General features: G+C 37.0%; 1 long non-coding RNA gene across 1 annotated transcript in view; it reads left to right on the forward strand.

The window, feature by feature from the left end:
- LOC150077129 (uncharacterized) overlaps positions 1-4,410 on the forward strand; it is a 49,810-nt gene extending 45,400 nt beyond the window's left edge. Inside the window, exon 2 of the long non-coding RNA XR_016547732.1 lies at positions 4,135-4,410. This is a non-coding gene — a long non-coding RNA (uncharacterized LOC150077129). The remainder of the gene's footprint in view (positions 1-4,134) is intronic.
- The last annotated feature ends 7,672 nt before the right edge of the window (positions 4,411-12,082 follow it).

Below are 12,082 nucleotides of genomic sequence, written 5' to 3' on the forward strand. Positions count from 1 at the left end.
TTCGAAGTGAGGTATGAAGTTTAATTCTTCATCCCACTTAAGGCCAAGGTCAACATGTGCGAGGGATTTTTGGACTCTGGTATTGTTCACAAAAATCGTAATTTCATTTTTCTTCTTTTTGTTGGTGGTCATTTGGGCAGTTTTGTTTTCATTAAGTTTCAGGCCAATGTAGTGCAGATATTCTTCTAGCTTCCTGATTGCCTCCTCTGATAGATGGGGTGCAGTTTCTTGTTCTTTAGAGGTTACAAAAAATTTCAAATCGTCAGCATATGTAATAAAGTTTATTTTTAAAATTCTTGACGAGATGGGATTTTTTGGGGGAGGGGGTCTCAAAATAGAAGAAAGGTTTTAATGGAAAGAAATGACCTCGCACTTAGGAGAATCAAGTATTGGCGGAAATGAAACGAATAAGAATAAAATAAGGTTTATGTTTCAAAAGACTTAATTAAAAATGGTATTTGATTTAGAATTCCCAAAAGTTTTATATCTTTAAATTCAAGTACGGTCACAAGCTTTTGCCACACACCCCAATAAAAAATGTTTAAATTTAGCTGAACTTTGAAGATATTGTAACACAAGTAGGAAATTCGGTTCTCATGTGTAGCACAGTTGGTAGAATCGCTGTCCTCTCCACACCTGGTTGAAAAGACCTGAGTTCGAGTTCCATCGATGACGTGAGGAATTTTAGTGGGGCTTTTTCACAACGTGGTTGAGTTAGTAGGTCTCAGGCGAGAGAACACGGTTTTTCGTCCAGCAAAGAGAAAATCGTCCACAGAACACGCAATTTATACACGGGGCAATCATGGTCTTAGTCGCTGATGCTCCTAAAACCCCAACAACAATTCTCATTTGTCGAACTTCATGTACACGGTGTTTGGGGGGGGGGGGGTTTGGAAAATTTTACGAAACAACGTTAATTAATAAAAAAATTTTCTTTTTAAAAAAATAATGTTGGGTTGGCCACAAAAACTTGGGTTATATTTTCATATGACGAACACTAACCAGTGTCAATTATTGACAGTTTGTTAGTGATTTTGAATGTCAACGTCGCGTTGCAATTTTGATTGCAACAAAGACAGTGGCTGTCCCAGAATTTTCTTGGGAGGGGCTAAAAGGGTAAAGCAGTTAAAAGTGGGGGTGCAGTAAGTCACTGTTTTGTGCTAGCAGGATTTAATCCGGCAACTTAGTACATCGCGCTAACTGCCTAGAAACTTTGCATCGAGTTGCCCTGTGATTGCACTACTTAAACAAATGATATCGCGAATTTGATTTTTTTTTTTTTTTTTTTTTGCCTTTTATTTAAAAGGAACCACCTAGTGCCTGAGGTGGGATCAGAAAGTCTTGAAAGAGGCTGTCACAGCAGTGCCCCATGTTTTAAATAAATAGTACATTAGCCACTTGTTTGAAGGTAGTTCAATACCAGAGCAACTCGATGCCAAGCTGTTCTTTTGGTTTTTAGACGCACCCACAACTTGCTATATTCTAGAGCGCGGGTTTTGTATTAGACCCCGCGCTCTAGAATATACAAAGCAAGTCCTACAGCAACGTGAACCTCACATGAACCCAACTGTCATCATCGCATCAACCAACTGAAAATCTTCATTGACAGGATTTGGTTTTGGAAGTGTCATACGTTTTTAAGTTTAACAAATGTATATTTATTGAACTGTTTTGCAACCTTATTACATAAGGCTACAAAACAGCTCAATAAATATACATTTATTAAACTTAAAAACGCATAATCGTAAGGCGATGAAAAGATATTTCTAGCTTGTTGAGATGTGTAGAATGCGTGAAAATAATTGCTGCAATTTTAATTGAGAAATGGTAATTTAATTATACAAGCGTTAAGTTATAGCCTATACAGGGCCGGCTCAAGGGTATATGGTATCCCTCGGCCACACTGACTGATGGTGCCTCTCCCCGCCCGCCGATTTTCATTTTTTGAATATGAATGCAATAAACACATAAGTAAAGAAAAAGATCTGCAAATAAATTTCTTTGAATCTATTCAGTCTCATAAATAAATCGAGTAGTCGCAAATTAAGATTGTTGAAGGCTGTTTAAAAATATGTAAAACTAAAAGTTTTAATGTTGTTTGTTTTTAACATGTTAACACAAAAAAAATACAGAATTTTTATTGCGGGCTTTGTTTTTGGGAGGAGGGGCGGTGTTGGAAGCCCCTGTGCCAGTGCCTACTCGGCCTTGCCCAAGCCAGCCCTGACGAAATTATGCTAAAATTGTTTATGGAAGTTTGATTTGAGCATGTAGGACAGCAGTAATAAACGGAAGAATACTTGTTTTTCTTTCACATATATTAATTAAATTAAATGAATTTGAAAGTATTTTTTGTGATGATTTCAAATATTAAATGTTTTTCTCCATCACCCACAGTTTTATACCAACTTTAAAATAAGTGACACTAGAACACATTTTTAAAGATGAACTTGCTATCTTTGACTGAACCAGAATGAAGATCCTGATTAATCCCTGTGGACCATCCTTCCACAGCGACCAACAGTAATCACCCACCATGCTTGGGCTTCACTTGCCCTGATACCTCTTTTCCATTGTAGAAATCCTCATTACTGACAGCTCCTAGATTTTCTGGGAAGAAGTCCAAATGTCAATCCAAGAAATGGATCTTTAGGGAGATATTACATCCCATAGTTGAAAGATCTTGGTAATTTTCAGCTTTGAAATTTCTCAAGAACTTTTTTAAGTAAGGTCCATGCAGTTTGTTAAACTTAATTTAATTGTTCTTCAAAATATTCATCTTACATCCGTTTTTTGTTTTTGTTTTTGTTTTGGGGTCCCACAAGCTTTTGAGGAATTGGTGAATAACTGCCATTCATCTGAATTATGCACGTGTCCTAGAATTACCATTGACTTCTTGAGAAAATAAATGTTTGCTTACGTTTACAAAAATAGCATATTGTGATGACCCCTCTGCAGATTTCAGCCGAGAAGCCAAACGTTCAGCTTGATTTTTAGATAAGTTTGGATTGAGAACAAGATAATTTAGTTCCTCCTGAGATATTAAGTGTGGTTCCGAGGATGAACATGTTACTTCATATGTGGGGTCATTTTGGTACATGTAGTTGTTCACTGCATAAAAAAAAAAGGTCTTATAGCTGATGGTATATTAGGGCAATTTAAGATATGTTTAGATTTAAAAGTAATATCTGAAATGGTTATTAAAACAAAAATAGCAATTTGTACGGATGGCGTTTTGGTTCCTTCCAAATCATAGAAACTAAAAATGGCAATGTGATCCATTTAAACAGCCGGTAAGTGTTGATACAACTGATCAGCAGAAATGAGGGGACCAAGACTTGTCTTGGTCCCCTCATTTCTGCTGATCATGCAATATTAAAATAAAAAACGGACCAAGACTTGTCTTGGTCCGTTTTTTATTTTAATATTGCATGAAGATAAGCATAGAAGACTCGAATGAGTTATCAGAAAAAGTGATGTGATTGGTACGGTACATATGCAAAGCAAAGATGAATATTGCATAGTATAAATTGGAAAAGTTGAACAATTCATTCGTAAATGAATTGGTTTGTACAGATATAACAACAAAAAGAAAATTGTAATTATATATTTATTCAAATAAGAAAAAAGCTACACATGGATCAAAAGAGAATTAAATTTTGTGGAAAGGATTCCACAAAAGTAATATGGTGAATCCACTATATTACTGTACGTGGTAGAGAAATTCTTTTTGCATTTTTGAATTCAGCAACAAAAAATACATAAGAATTATCGAGAAATGTTTGACCAGTGGCGATCTTGAAGGAATCTTTGGTAGAGAAAAAACTTATTTCTAAGTCTGGTTATCTATTGCATTAGTTAAATTCAACACGCTGTTTCCTGTGATCTTTATGTTTCGATATTGCATTTATTACAGTTTATTTCTAACTGCTCATTTGTTAACTAAGTAGTCATAATTCTCTTAAGATCAGCTTGATGTAAACATTGTTAAAACCGTGATTTATGTATTCTTTCAATTTTTTACACACATTTATATGTTGCCTTCATAGCATTTGTTGCGATCTAAGCAGTAGTTCACTGCTTAGTGATAAGGAGATTGTGATGAAATCATCCTTATTTAGTGCTTTTTTCTTTTAGGATTCATTGACAGTCTAAGAATGAAGCAAGTTCTGTTATTGGTGTTCGCGGTGTGCCTGGTCTCCCTTTCCTGCTCTGCACCCCAAGGGCTTAAAGTTCATCTCGGACTCGGGTACCCAAGTAGATTTGTACCAAGTGCTCATTACGTGCCCTCTGACCACCACAGCTGTGGGCATTTACACCACGGGTACATAGATCACTATGGTCACTACCGAGAACATCGCAAAGTTGACACTGAGGATTCTTCTGAGTAGTCCATCTAGTTTCGTGAAATATCTCTCTGAGGAATAAACAGTAAGACTGAGCGTTGTGTGCCGCTTCAAATTCTTATTGTATACGACCATTCTCGCAGCAAGGACCACTGATCAAATCCTTTTGAATAGGTGTGAAAATAAAGTTTTTTTTTTCATAAGTATAATGTGTTTGATTGAACCAACCAGCACAACCATAACAATCCCAGGACCTCGAAATAAATGGTAAGTTGAAGTCCTGTGTTTGAACACTTCTACGATTGCTTAGGTACGTCGATCAGTGGAAAGATGGGTGTAGAAATAGTTAAAAAAAATTAAACCTCGTGTACCCGAGAAAGATGTTTTTTGTGAAAATATCCTTGTTGGAGGAGGTTGGATTTTCATGAAATTTTATATTTTGGACCTTTTAGAAACATTTGTTAGCATTCTAAATATTAAAATCTGCCTAATAGAAAGCTACAATTATTATTTCTTTGTCCGTCCATCTGCATGCAATAACTCTTCCCAGTGGATGGATTTTAAGGAAAGAATTCCTATGCTTCATTAAAATCACACCAATAGAATTCCAGCAATTATTTTCTTTTTTTTTTTTGAATATATATCACATGGTCTATCCATTTACAGTAGCTGAAGCACTGGAACGAAATTTTCTCTGTTTGCGCATAAATAGTGGTAAAATTTTGCTGTAAATCATTAACGTTTGAAATGAAATGCTCTATGCACATTATCTTTTTTTTGTAAGGAATTTGTATTTTGCACCGCGGTGCAAACGAGGCAATTGATTTTTGCAGAACAGCAAAATTATTCGCATTTTATTCTATGGATTTGAACTACAGCTGAAATTGTGTATGCAATGCATTCTTTTAAGGAGTAGAATATGTCTGTTAAATAGTGGGGTGGCTGCCCCACTAACCCCCTTCCCTCAAGAGTGAAGTCCGCAGCGAAAACGCTGCGGAGTTTAGTCTACTCGCGTCCCTAGCCCTATCAAATTTACATGTACCCCTCGTCACGAAGGGCGGTTTGTCTGTTGTGAGGGGAAAACCGGAGTCAATCCCAGTGAAAAACCTCACGACCACGGTTTGAGACCGCCAAACTCAATGCTGAATGCCCCTGGGAAAATTCCCATAAGGGTAGTGCTGGAATCGAACCTCGATCAGCAAGCCGGCAACGTTGCCACAAGACCACCGTAGCCCCGTATGCTATCGCTTTAATTTCAGTATTTCGCATTACGTTTGTCACCAGTCGCGTGACGCCATTGCTAAACTTCCGTTACATTCCATTGTCAGGTGCCGCTGTAGATGTCACATTGAAGATTTAATGTTTCTTACCTTAGTCCAAGTTACTTTTCTCATGGTAACCGTGAAAATGTCCATTAGATGAGGGTTGATAATTACGGCAAACTTAGAGCATGGTGTCCATGACTTCTCTGAAGAAGGTCGACTGGATTGTTCCGATAGTGACGCATTCTCACTTCCCCCCCCTTCGCTTTTTCTTACGCATGCCCTTCACAGGGAAGCTCAATAATCTCATCTTTTTGATAAATGGATAAAGGAACAATCGGACAGTCACTTATCACCCATTTGAAAGCATTCTTGCAGGTTTCCATTATGAGTGCATCCTCTCCTGGTTATCCTTGTGGATGTTTGCTAATTTGTGGTACAGAATCCTCTCATTAAAGGTCAATCCGATCAAGGCTAGCATCTCTGGTTCATTTCCCTTCAGAATAACAATTCGTTGTTTAAATTTATACAGGATCTGAATTCATAGCATAACACGATTCATACAGAGATTTCTTTTAAGTATATTGTACTTGATTGGCCAGCCAGTTTCAGACAGTTCCTAAAAGGCCATCGATTTATTTTTGGAATTTTTGCTATCTAGTGGGCGCTCCAAAACGAACAGAACAGCACGTGCTTTGTTTATTTTTAATACCATTGAGTTTATGGAATAGAAGGTAAGAATTGATTAAAATTGTATAAGTTATAACTTAATTCTGTATTCTGATACCACATTGGATAATAGGAACAAATACCTTTAGTAATATTAGGCTTATTATCGAAATAAATCCCATCCGCCAACACTTCCAACGTGGACTGGGAAAATCAGTTCAGATAGACGCTAAAAATTTGATAAAATTTTAAAACCATCGATACAGCTGATAGCAAGAATTTTTTGGGCTCTTAATTAGAGACTACCGATGGTCCTCTCTGTTTTTTTTATGAAAACTCCCGAACACGAAAGGTATCAAAACCTATAGTACTTAGTACCATGCATGGGTTGAAGGAGAAGTATGGGGGGGGGGGATGCCGGAAACTTTGCTCTAGAGACTAAACATGGCTTTCACCACTTCAAAGCCTCCAATAAGCAATGTGGTGGTATTTCACCGGTTGATGAAAGTCATCTACCACCTACAAATTTTAATTAGCATGAAACGCCAATGTTTTAAATGACCTTTCAACACCAGCCACCTTCGCCTGAAAAAATAATGTATATTGGATCAATTAATATTTGAGAAAGGTTATTGGGACAGATCTGTGGACCTCAGCCTCCATTGTTTCTTAGGTGTTAGTAATTCTTACAGCGTGGTAACTACTCCTCTCCATGGATGGAACTTTGACCTCAATTTCAGATGAGAAAGTCTTTCGCGAATTCGTTTAATTTCATTTCACCTTCTTTTATCCATTTTTATAAGGCTTCTCAATTAATATAACTTTTGTGAAGGGCGTTGAGTAATCTTTGTTAATGAAGAATGCCACACCTATAATAAGGCATAATTTAAACCACTGCCAATAAAAAAAAAAACCTGGTGAAAACAAGGAAAATCTTCATAAGGACAAATATTTCCTAAGTGTCAAATATATATTTATTGGAGGAGGGTGGTGGGGGAAGATAACGTGCAGTCTAATATTAAGCAAGCTTAAGATCAAGAGTCATGGACTGGCCATTTTCATTCGCTTAAACAGGTTTAAAGCATTAATCTTGACTCTCTACCCTGTGTAATTTTCTCCAATAAACAGTACTATTTAATAGATGGTTATACTTCGCGTGGCATTAAGTCTTTATTATCCACCATGCATCAACGCTGTTTTAATTTGTATGCTAGGAACCATGAATATCGTGTTGTATTCATGTTCAGTTAGACAATAGAAACACGACTGATATTAGTAATACTGTTCACCACTTCCCATTATTAACAATTGCAATGCCTCTGCTATATTAGCAATTGAATTGAAAACATGAAATGCATTTTGAGGAAACTTGTCGGAATTTCTGTGTACAGAAGGAAAAGACAAGCAAAAAAGTTCTTACATTACTGATCTCATATCAAAGCGGGCAACAGTAAGGATGCTGCGTGCAGATGTGAAAAACTATGAACGAAGGAGGATCCATGGTTAATGCAATTCTGTCCTTTTTCATCATACTTGTGTGAGGGAGAGTCAATAAGGGATAAAATAAACAGGATAACTGAAAATAGCATTTATTTTCCAACATACTAAAATTTATATTATTTTCTGTTTATACTCGGAATGGTCAGAGAAGTTTGAAATAAACTAAGTTATCTTTGCTCCACTGAAGAATTACCTGGAGATCAGCATTTACCAATTCTTGGTATTGGCTATTCGAGCAGGGCAAGGTTTCTGAAACTGGAAGGTGGAATGCAATGAGCTATCACCAGCAAAACGATGGATAGGATTTCCAGTAAATGATCATTAATATACAAGAGAAAGAACTGAACCTTGGGCACATCAGCATTAGTGGAGAAGTTAGAAAGCAGAGGGCCATCACCTGCAGTGAGTGGTTAGAGAGAACTGGATACCTAATTACAAAAACACAGTTGGTAAGCCAACTGTTTTTTCTTTTGGAAGATGGAAGCTTATAGGATTTCCAGATGGAAGCTGGATAGGATTTCCAGTAAATGATCATTAATATACAAGAGAAAGAACTGAACCTTGGGCACATCAGCATTAGTGGAGAAGTTAGAAAAAAGAGGGCCATCACCTGCAGTGAGTGGTTAGAGAGAACTGGATACCTAATTACAAAAACACAGTTGGTAAGCCAACTGTTTTTTCTTTTGGAAGATGGAAGCTTATTTAGACCTTTATTCCCAAAACGATCGAAAGCCTTTGAAGTGCCAAGAGCAACTATTTGAGTTTCACCAAACTCTTCCATAGATGAGTAACATAAGCCACTATATCACCAGCGGATCGAAATCCATACTGGCGATCATTGATCAGAGGGAAGGTTTTAAGACAGATTAGGTGTTGGCAGTTAATAGATTTCTCCATTACTTTAGAAAGCGCAATGGGAGGGATTTGGCACCCTTTTTCGAAACTGGCTGTATATGAGCAAATTTTCAAGCAGAAGGGACTTCATCCCTAATCACTTCCAGTTTAAACTGATGCATGTCATTAACATCGCTTTACGTAATCAATGTCCAGAATATATAGCCCAACTGATGGGAGAAGTGCATAAATGTTTTGTTCGTTATATTTAAAAATAAGTGCTTTGCAGTCTGAAGAAACTTAGCAATTAGCCATCATGGGAGGGAAGAACCTAATAGAGGTGTGAGATCAGACCTAATATACCTATAAGGTATATTTTTACTAATAGATGAATCAGGGCACACAAAATTCTCAGGAGTAACAGAAGGATGGATCGCATGAAGTTTTCTTTTAGGAAGGGCGTTATAAGAACGCTCTTCCCAAAAGCAAGATCACTGGAATGAATTGCCAGCTGCGGTATTGAAGGTGGACAGTGATAAAGTTTACAGTGTAATTGGATAGCCATCTTATAGTGACAGGAAGAGTATGAATGATAGAATTTTACTTGTTGGCAGATGCAGAAAGAGTCATTTGCTTCCTTGTATCATTATAAAAATAAAAGAGACACTGGGGACAAATAACCACCTAGTTACCTCCCCAGTTTCACTAAAATCCCACCTTTCTTGCCATTTACGTATCGACTGCTGTAATATATCCTTCCTGGCTGTGGCCAAATCACTAGTTAGATCACAAGTAATGTTCATGAACGAGATCACACCTTTCTTAATAAAATAACAATAAGCCCGATAAACTATATTACAAATCCAATGGTAAATGGCCGGCCAGCACCTACATAGCATTGTTTGAAATTGTTCTAAATACATTCATTATAGCATAGACCTTTGAACTGACCACATTTTCTGTTTAATCTTCAAGATAACTACTCTGTGATACCACACAGACGCTCCATATGTTACAATTGGTAAAAAAAAAAAAAAAAAAACACCCAGCTTTGTAGTGTAAATTGACTACCATCCTTTCAAGCCCAATTCCGACTATAGCAGAGGTAAACTTTTTAATTTTATCATTTAAGTGTGGTAAAAATGAAAGCCTGTCATCTACTCTTAAACCCATGTACTTAACCGCAGCTACCAAGGGAATCTGTACCCCATTAATTAATGCCTTAGGGGGGGGGGGGACGCTGATAATTTAACTTCCCTTTAAGAAGCATCATTACTGTTTTAGTTCTGGAAATTCCTAGTTTATTATTATTACTAGCCATATAGTGCAAGAAAGCCTGAGGCTTATGCTGCACCAGCAAAAAAAAAAAAAAAAAAAAAAAAAAATTTCCTGAGTTACCCTGAGAGAGAGAGAGAGAGAGTGAGTGTGTGTGTGTGTGTGTGTAGAAGGGAATCACCAAGAAACAGAAGAATGGTGATATCCAGCTCAGGACCCTGGGTGTGCCAAGCCCATACTCACCAGATGTGAGCCCCTGGGGTTATGCAAATTAGCCTCCTTGCCTAAACTATCCAACTCTTGAAACAACCTGTTCTCTAACATTAACATAGAATTACCCTTAATAGAACATCAAAGCACATGCAATTTTATGTAAGTTTGAAACCTGTAATTGTAACCTTGGTTAAGCACCAGGTTCCAAAATAAGGGTCCCAATTCAGATCCCTGTGGGCAGCCTCTCCCAAGACTTCTCTCATATTTTAAATGCTTTGCCTTATATATAATTTTCCTTCCAGTTAAATAGCTTTGTATAATTCGATACAATAGTATTGGACATAGCATTTCCCTAAGTGTCTTTGGAATACTGTCATGCCAGACAGTGTCAAAGGCACCAGCAAAATCTATAAATACAACCAGAACATATTTTTCCATAGCCTCCCTAGTAAAAGACGTTAATAGCAGCCTCAGTAGAATGCGCTTTCTTAAAACCACATTGACAGGGCAAACTTAACCCCCTTGCATCCATTACCTGATTAATCCTTAAAAACAGCAATCTTTCAAATACTTTGCCACGATTAGGCCTATAGTCCCTTGGATCATTCAGTGCCTTGCCTGGTTTCTGCAAAAGCTTTACCAGTTCCAGGAAATGTACCATGGAGCAAGCATTTATTATATAAATTAACTAAGATACCAGGGTAAACCTTTGCCATTTTAAGGATCGCAACATTCTCCACTAGATCTATCCCCGGGGCTTTTTTATATTTACCTTTTTAAGCACATTTTGTAATTCAGGTTGGGTAAACAAATCAATTGCTTCATCTCCACTATACGATACGTATTATACCACTCAACATTCCCCCTCCAGTTTCCTCATTTGGAAACAATTCGGAAGTAAGCCTGAACTGGAGTAACCCAATCTGTGGGTTCCCCCCGTTAACAATCACTGTGTTAAATCTCACTCGATTTAATTTTATTTTGGCTTAAATTATAACTCAACCCCCCCCTCCCCCCGGGATCTGTACTAACCAAATTCCTCCATGCTTGTAGTTTACTCTCATATTAGGCCTTAAAATACTCTTTCCTTTTACTTGCCTAAATCTGTGATACAACTTCCTCAACCTGATCAGTTCTGGCGACCACCAATTTACAACACGCCTCTTAAGTTTGCTTCCGTTTTGTAGCACAACACAAAGCCCTAAGGATTGCGTTTTGAACGTAAAAAGCGTATTCAACAGCATTTAAATCATTCAGAGATATCAAAGTTTCATATAAAAAATCTAAATCAAGTGACCTTACAAAACTTATCCAATTAACCTTCCTGTATGGAAACCTAATTAAATTACAGTTTATAAAACTATTGAAAACCTCTAAATTTATATGAAAGACTAACGATCTAGGATCACTATTTTTATAGTCAGTTTGTACACTCCAATGACAGATTCTTCTATATAACCCATGAGTCACCAATGTCAAGTCTATGTTGGACTTACCATGTAAATTTTGGAACGTATAATATTGACGTGGTATGGTATATTCACTACACAAATTATTCTGTAATAAGAAATTCTCTAATATACGTCCTCTTTGATCACGAAATCCACTGTGCCACACTTTGCATTTGAATCCACAGATATCATTACATTAAACAATGATTCTAAATATTGACTAGGGGCACAATAAAGAGAGACTAAATAAAAGGATAGCATTGGAGTACTCAAATTAACGCGTGTCGAATACTGATTACAAAGACCTGAAATTACTGTGCCCTACATAAACTCATTAAAAAGAACAATGGCTGTTTTGGACTTCTCCTTCAAATTACACGACCTCTACAGGAAAGCCCACATTCTTATTCTGTTTTGCAAAAGCGCTGACATAGGGCTCCTACATGCACAAAATATCAATACCTTGATCCTCAACCACCTTTCTTATCTCATCAGTAAATGACCGACACCAATTTAATTAAATTATAACCCTCAT

This window comes from Mastigoproctus giganteus, chromosome 12 (genome assembly GCF_048544385.1).
Source record: "Mastigoproctus giganteus isolate SK-2022 chromosome 12, ASM4854438v1, whole genome shotgun sequence".
NCBI lineage: Eukaryota > Metazoa > Arthropoda > Arachnida > Uropygi > Thelyphonidae > Mastigoproctus > Mastigoproctus giganteus.